The sequence below is a fragment of the Ovis canadensis genome, chromosome 1, assembly GCF_042477335.2.
Source record: "Ovis canadensis isolate MfBH-ARS-UI-01 breed Bighorn chromosome 1, ARS-UI_OviCan_v2, whole genome shotgun sequence".
Taxonomy (NCBI): Eukaryota; Metazoa; Chordata; class Mammalia; order Artiodactyla; family Bovidae; genus Ovis; species Ovis canadensis.
Window position 1 is genome coordinate 11,999,903 of NC_091245.1, and position 7,940 is coordinate 12,007,842.

Here is a 7,940-nt window from a genome sequence, read left to right on the forward strand (position 1 = left end):
GAGGTGGCCAAAGTATTGGAGTTTCAGCTTCAAAATCAAGTCCTTCCAAAGAAATCCCAGGGTTGATCTCCTTCAGAATGGGCTGGTTGGATCTCCTTGCAGTCCAAGGCACTCTCAAGAGTCTTCTCCAACACCACAGTTCAAAAGCATCAATTCTTCGGCTCTCAGCTTTCTTCACAGTCCAACTCTCACATCCATACATGACCCCTGGAAAAACCATAGCCTTGACTAGATGGACCTTTGTTGGCAAAGTAATGTCTCTTTTTAAACTATCTAGGTTGGTCATAACTTTTCTTCCAAGGAGTAAGCGTCTTTTAATTTCATGGCTACAGTCACCATCTGCAGTGATTTTGGAGCCCCCCAAAATAAAGTCTGACACTGTTTCCACTGTTTCCCCATCTATTTCCCATGAAGTGATGGGACCAGGTGAAAGTGAAGTCGCTCAGTTGTGTCCGACTCTTTGTGACCTGTGGACTGTAGCCCACCAGGCTCTTCCGTCCATGGGATTCTCCAGGCAAGAATACTGGAGTGGTTTGCCATTTCCTTCTCCAGGGGGTCTTCCCGACCCAGGGATCGAACCCAGGTCTCCCACATTGCAGGCAGACACTTTAACCTCTGAGCCACCAGGGAAGCATGTTGGGACCAGATGCCAGGTTATTCATCACATTAGAAAATTGATAAAAAATTACATTATGTTTTCAATAATTGGAGTAGGAAGCATTGGATATGATTTAACAGTTATTCATGATTTTTTTAAAACTCTTAAACTAGGGCTATAAAGGAGAGTTCTCCTTTTTTTCCAGTTTTATTAAAAACTAATTGATGTACATCACTGTGTAAGTTTAAGGCATACAGTATGACAGTTTAATTTATACATATTATGAAATGATTACCACAATATGTTCAGGTAATATTTATCTTCCCATATAGATATAATACAAAGAAAAGAAAGAAAAAAGGAGAAAAGTTATCTTCTTGTCATGAGAACTTAGCATTTACTCTCTTAACTTTCTTATCTATTTACTATACATACAGTAAAGAGACAGATCTCTGTATTTAGAGAGATTTATAGTATTAAGCCTCCTTGCAGTTCTAGGATAAACCCAAGTTGGCCCTAGATATTAGCATTTGTATGCCTGCTAGATTTAGGCTGTTAGAGCCTTGTTTGTGATTTTTCGCGTCAGTGCTCTGGAGTGAATCCCTTCCTCATGCTCTTAGTTTTGGGTTTTGGACTCAAGGTTCTACTGTCCCTTGGGAATGAGCTTGAAAGTGCTGTGTCTTCTGTAAATTTGTATGCGTTGGAATGGTCTGTTCCTTGATGGTTTTTCATGGTGTTCACATTCTCTCTGCAATCTGTACAGAAAGGTTAATCTGTAACATTTTCCAGCACAAAATGTTGGTGGCTTCTCTCTTTTACCTGTTGTTGTTTTCCGTCACTAAGTCTTGTCTGACTCTTTGTGGCCCCATGGACTATAGCACGCCAGGCTCCTCCTCCTTCACCGTCTCCTGGAGTTTGCTCAGATTCATATCGATTGAGTCAGCAGTTTGTCTTTTTGTTAGTATTTTCAAGAAACCAATTTTCAGTTGTTGATTTTTTTTTTTTGGCTTTGCTTTGCATTAATTTAATTTTCCTTGCTTTGAATCAGTTAATTTCTCTTCTTAGCTTTATTATAACTGTTTTGGGGGGGTTTTGGTTTCTTTGAATTTATTCTATGGTTCTATTTATAACTTCTTAATTTGGTTGTTTAACTCATTAATTGTCTGGCTTTTCATCTTTGCTAACAGAAACTTTCAAGGTTCTCTATTAGAACTAGAACTCTATTAGAACTATTTACTAGAATTATTACTTTGGTTCTGTCCCACAATTTTGATAGGCACTATTTTCACTATTGCTCTGTTCTAAAGTGCTTAAAATTTTCCATTATGGTTTCTTCTTTGACTTATAAATTGCTTGGAAGAAAACTTAAAAATTTCCAAATATATGCAGGTTAAATTTTTTTCTGTTTTATACTGAGTTTTAATTTAAAGGCATTGCCTTTAAATGATTTGTGTGATGGTGATCTTTTGGAACTGAGACTTGCTTTATAATCTAGTACATGACCAATTTAAATCATTTAAAAATATTCATTTATTTGGCTCTGCCGGGTCTTTGTTGTGGCATGCAGAATCTCTTTAGTTGCAGCATCTTTAATTGGAGCATTTGAACTCTTAGTTGCAGCATGTGGGATCTAGTTCCCTGATTAAACCTGGGCGCTCTGCTTTGGGAACGTAATCTTAGCCACTGGACCACCAGGGAAGTCCCTAGAATAATTTTTAAAAATGTGTGCTTGAGAAGTGTGCTGTGCTTAGTTGCTCAATCGTGTCCGATTCTTTGCAACTCTGTGAACTGTAGCCCTCCAGGCTCCTCTGTCCGTGGGGATTCTCCAGGCTAGAATACCGGAGTGGGTTGCCAGGCCCTCCTCCAGGGGATCTTCCCATTCCAGGAATCAAACCCAGGTCTCCCACATTGCAGGTGGATTATTACCATGTGAGCCTCCAGGGAAGCTCTTGAGAAGTGTAGTTGGATGCATTAAACCCAACTTGTTATATTGTTCACAACCTCTTTGAATTACCAATAATATATGTTTGACTTCCCAAAAATGGGGAGATGAGTATTCAAATCTACCTCCATGATAGTTAAAAACAGATAGGTTTTTCTGTTTTCCCCTGAAGTTCTATCAATTTTTGCTTTCTATTTTTTGAGGCTATTTTTATTAGGTTTAAAATTGCTGTGTTTTCCAGGAAAAGTGAGTTTTTAATCTTTATGTACTGACCTTTTCCATCCCTAACAATGTTTTCCATCTTAAGTTTGTTTTTTTCTTCTGATTTTAGTGCAGCTATCCTGGCTTTCTTTTGCTTCATGTTTGTATGGTCTTTCAACCCACCTCCTTATGCTTTAGCTGTGTCACTTTAAACAACAAAGAGTCAGATTAAAGCCCAGTCTAACACTGTGTCTTTTAAATTGTACATTTAATCCTTTAAAGTTTATTATGATTATTGATATCTTTTGACTTTTGTTTTCTTATTATTTCCCCTATGCTTTCTCCCCTTCCTTTCTTGCTTCTCCCCGCTTTGGATTTACTGAGTTTGCTTATTTTCTTTTTCTGTCTTTTGCTACCTTCTTTATTGATTTGGGGTTTATACATTCTACAGTATTTCTAGTGGTTGCTCTTTTTAAAAAAGCATGTGGGATTTTAGTTCCCCAAACAGGGACTCAAGCCACACCCCCTGCATTGGAAGCAGGAGTCTTAACCGCTAGATCGCTAGGGAAGTCCCTAGTGGTTGCTTTTTAAATTCTATTTCACGTACTTAATGAAGTCTAGGATTGTTAATATTTCTAAACCCTTTCCCAAACCTTGCAAACAGCTTTGAACCCTTCAACTTTGACCTCCTACAGGTTTACGTATATTTCTGTGCAGTATTTTGGTTCTTTTCTTTCTGTTCCCATGTGTTGTTATTATTTTATACAACATTTGTGTAGACTTACCCCTTACATGTTTATCCATTTCTTTGTCCACCATTCTTTCGTGTACACCAGACCTTCCTTCTGGGATAATTTCTCTTTTTCTTATATCACACCCTCCAGAGGTCCCTTTAGTGAAAACTTGTAGATGGCAAACTCTTTCCGCTTATCTGCAAACACATACACACACACACAAACTCCATTTCATCCTCAGCCTTGAAAGATAATTTTTCACAATTCTAGGTTATTTTCTTTCAGTGCTTTGAAGTATTTCCTGTCTTCTGGTTTTCACGGTTGCTGTTGAAGTGTGTTGTCTAATTAGCCTTCCTTTGTAGGTGGTATTAATATGTCTTTCTACATAGCTGCTTTTAAGATCTTTGTTTTTGGTGTTAATGCAGTTTCAACACACTGTGACTAGATGTGGATTTCTTTTTACTGAGCTCGTTAGATATATGTTGTGCTCTCCATATCTGTGGACTCATGCCTTTCATGAGGTTTGGAAAATTCTCAGCCATTGTCAAATATTGCTTCACTTCCCCTTCTCTCTCTGAGACTTTCATTCAATCCATCATAACTTTTCAGTTTCTTTCAGATTTTCCATGTGCATGTCTTTGTGCTGAAATCTGTGTAATTTCTTCAGGTCTACCTTCTAGCTCACTCAGTCACGTCTAATATACTGTTAACTCGTTCGTTGCCTTTTCAGTTTTGACAGTTGTCATTTTCATTTCTGAAAGTTCCATTTTTGTTCTTTTCCAGGTCCCACTAGTCATTTAAAAAGTGTCTCTTCTTAATTACTCTTCTGGTGTCATCTTTAATTCCTTAAAAATGTTACTCTGTTATTTCATATACTATAACGATTATAATTTCTTAGGGATCCAAACATATTGTTTTTTTTTTTTCTGTTCTCTCTCACCTCCTTGAGTATTTGATTTTTTAAAAATTGTGGGCTTATATGTATATTCTTTGGGAATGCCCAAGTTGAGGATGCTGTCCTCCAGAGAGGGTTTTTACTTTTATCTGGGTTCATGGGACCCCACTGATCTGGGGTTACTTTACCCTCTGCTGAACTTTCTGAGTTAATGTTAAGGTGATGGCCCCCGTGTTGACGCCATTCTAGTCTTGGTCTCCTGACAGTAGAATTTGCTTGTTTTCTTATAGCTCCCTTTGCATACACATGGGAAAAACTCAGTTTTTTCCTTTTTCTCTGCAGATGGTGCTGGCAGTCCCTTGTTCCAGCATGCCTAGCAGTGCTTACTTTAAAAAAAATTTTTTTACTGAAGTATAGTTGATTTACGATGTCATGTTAATTTCAGTGTACAGCGCAGTGATGCAGTTACACAGCCTAGCAATGCTTTTAAAAGGCACTTTCTTTCAAGGAGCAGGTTATTCGTAGTATGAGTGTCCAGTATCCATAGTGTTGCTGAAAGAAGTTTTCCCTACTCTCTGTGTGGCCTGTCTGTTCTTCCTGTTTCCAGGTTACTAAACTGTCCTCCATATTGACGCTAGAGAGTAGTTCCCAAAGCACAAATGTGATGAAGTCACCTCCCTGGTTAAAACCTTCCAGCAATCCCCACTGCCCCCAGGATAAAGATCAAGCTCCTCAAGTCTTTCCAGTCTCACCTTCATGGCTTCTAGCCTTAAACTGTACGGTCTAGTAACTTCTTTGTGATTCTATCCTTTCCCTGAGTCCCTTTCCATGTTATTTGCCTATATCCTTTCCTAAGAGCCCAAGCTCTTTGTACTGCTTGAAATTCCCTTTCAACTGTCTCCCCTCCACTATTTTTTCCACCTGGATACATCTTCAGTTCAGTTCAGTTGCTCAGTCCTGTCCGACTCTTTGCGACCCCATGAATCACAGCACACCAGGCCTCCCTGTCCATCTCCAACTCCCGGAGTTCACTCAGACTCACCTCCATCGAGTCAGTGATGCCATCCAGCCATCTCATCCTCGGTCGTCCCCTTCTCCTCCTGCCCCCAATCCCTCCCAGCATCAAAGTCTTTTCCAATGAGTCAACTCTTCGCATGAGGCGGCTTTAGCATCATGCGAAGTTTCAGCTTTAGCATCATTCCTTCCAAAGAAATCCCAGGGTTGATCTCCTTCAGAATGGGCTGGTTGGATCTCCTTGCAGTCCAAGGCACTCTCAAGAGTCTTCTCCAACACCACAGTTCAAAAGCATCAATTCTTCGGCACTCAGCCTTCTTCACAGTCCAACTCTCACATCCATACATGACCACAGGAAAAACCATAGCCTTGACTAGACGGACCTTAGTCGGCAAAGTAATGTCTCTGCTTTTGAATATGCTATCTAGGTTGGTCATAACTTTTCTTCCAAGGAGTAAGCGTCTTTTAATTTCACGGCTGCAGTCACCATCTGCAGTGATTTTGGAGCCCCCCAAAATAAAGTCTGACACTGTTTCCACTGTTTCCCCATCTATTTCCCATGGAGTGATGGGACCGGATGCCATGATCTTCGTTTTCTGAATGTTGAGCTTTAAGCCAACTTTTTCACTCTCCTCTTTCACTTTCATCAAGAGGCTTTTTAGTTCCTCTTCACTTTCTGCCATAAGAGTGGTGTCATACTCATCCAATAAGACTCACCTCATGTGCTTCCTTTTCCCAGAAGCCTTCCCTGGCCCTCTTGCATGTTGGAGGACTCTTCTGTCCTCCAGGGAAGACTCTGCTGTCTTCCCAAAGTTCCTGGGCTTGCCTCACTCTTAGCACTCATCAAATCATGTTGAAAGCTACTGTTTACATATTTCCTTCTCCGCTGGACTGGGGGTTGCTTCTTGAGGTCAGGCATGGCTTCTCACTGTTTGAATATTTGCACTGCTTGGCACAGGTCCTGGCTTGGAGAAATTGTTCCATAAACATTTGTTGCATTGAACGGAGGTCCTTTTCCCATCCTGAAATTTCTTGTGCCTTAAATTACTTAAAAAAATATTTGTTTATTTATTTATCTGTGCTGGGTCTTAGTTGTGGCATTTGGGATCTTTAGTTGTGGCATGTGGGATCCAGTTCCCTGATCAGGGATTGAACCCGGGTCCCCTGCATTGGGAGTGTCGAGTTTTAGCCACCGGACCACCAGGGATGTCCCTGAAATTACTTGTTGATAATGAGCGTTTGTGTATGTGAAGACATCATTTGATATTGTTGATGTGGGACTCCCCACCAGGGCTTAGAATAAGAAAGTTCTTGAACAAGATGAGGTCTTTTGAAAATGCAGGGGCTGCTGGGTCTTTGGCCTCCTTGTTGGGCATATACCATTGTGTGCGGTGCAGTACTGTGGGGCTCTGTTTCTGTCTGGTCCTGTGCTAAGGCTGACAATAATAAAACTTATGGCATAGGTTTGTTAGAAATATTAAACGAGATCCTATATGCAAAGCACTCATCTCAGTGCTTGACGCACGTGTGTGTGCATGCGCGCTAAGTTGCTTCAGTCGTGTTTGACTCTGCGACACTATGGACTGTAGCCCACGAGGCTCCTCTCTCCACGGGGTTCTTCAGGCAAGAATACTGGAGTGGGTTGCCATGCCCTTCTCCAGGGGTTCTTCTGGATCCAGGATTGAACTCTTGTCTCTTTCATCTCCTGCATTGGCAGGCGGGTTCTTTACTACTAGCGCCACCTGGGAAGCCCACTTGACACATAGTAGATACTAAAAAAAAGTTCTTTTTTCCATTAATGATAAATTCTTTGAGGTCAGGAACCCTGTGTGATTTATTTCATTGGTTCTCGCTCACCCAGTGCAAAACCTGGCACAGAAAGAACACAATAAATATCTGATAAATGAATGTGTTCCTGAAGCCTCAGCTTTCAGAACAGAACTACCTTCTTGGGTCATCTCTGGTTTCCATAGCCTGTGGCTCTGCCCCACCCCTACCCCAGAGTACTTTGGGACCTTTCAGAAAATCAATACGGCTTTCAGTTCTCAAAAGACAAAGCTTGTGTTCTCCCTCTCTTGCCATGTAGGAATTTGCACATGGCTTGTCCATGGTTGCAGATCCTGAATTGCAATTCTTTGCTGATCTTAAATAAACCCACCTTTGTTGAAGAAATATCTGGCAGTTTGAAAAAAAAAAAGAAAGAAAAACGAAACACAGCAATAACTGAGACACACAGGGGAAAATTCTAGCTTTTTCAGAGCTCTGAGTTGAAGTGTTAATTGCTCAGTCATGTTTGACTCATGACCTCATGGACTGTAGCCCACCAGGCTCCTCTGTCCATGGAATTCTCCAGGCTAGAATACTGGAGCGAGTCGCCATTCCCTTCTCCAGGGGATCTTCCCAACCCAGGGATCAAACCTGGGTCTCCTGCATTGCAGGCAGATTCTTTGCTGTCTGAGCCACCAGGGAAGCTCTGGCCTACAGGCAGTCGACATACTGGGGACCATGTTTGTTGTTTCCAAAATCGCATCCTGCCCTCTCTGTTCACACTGAGGG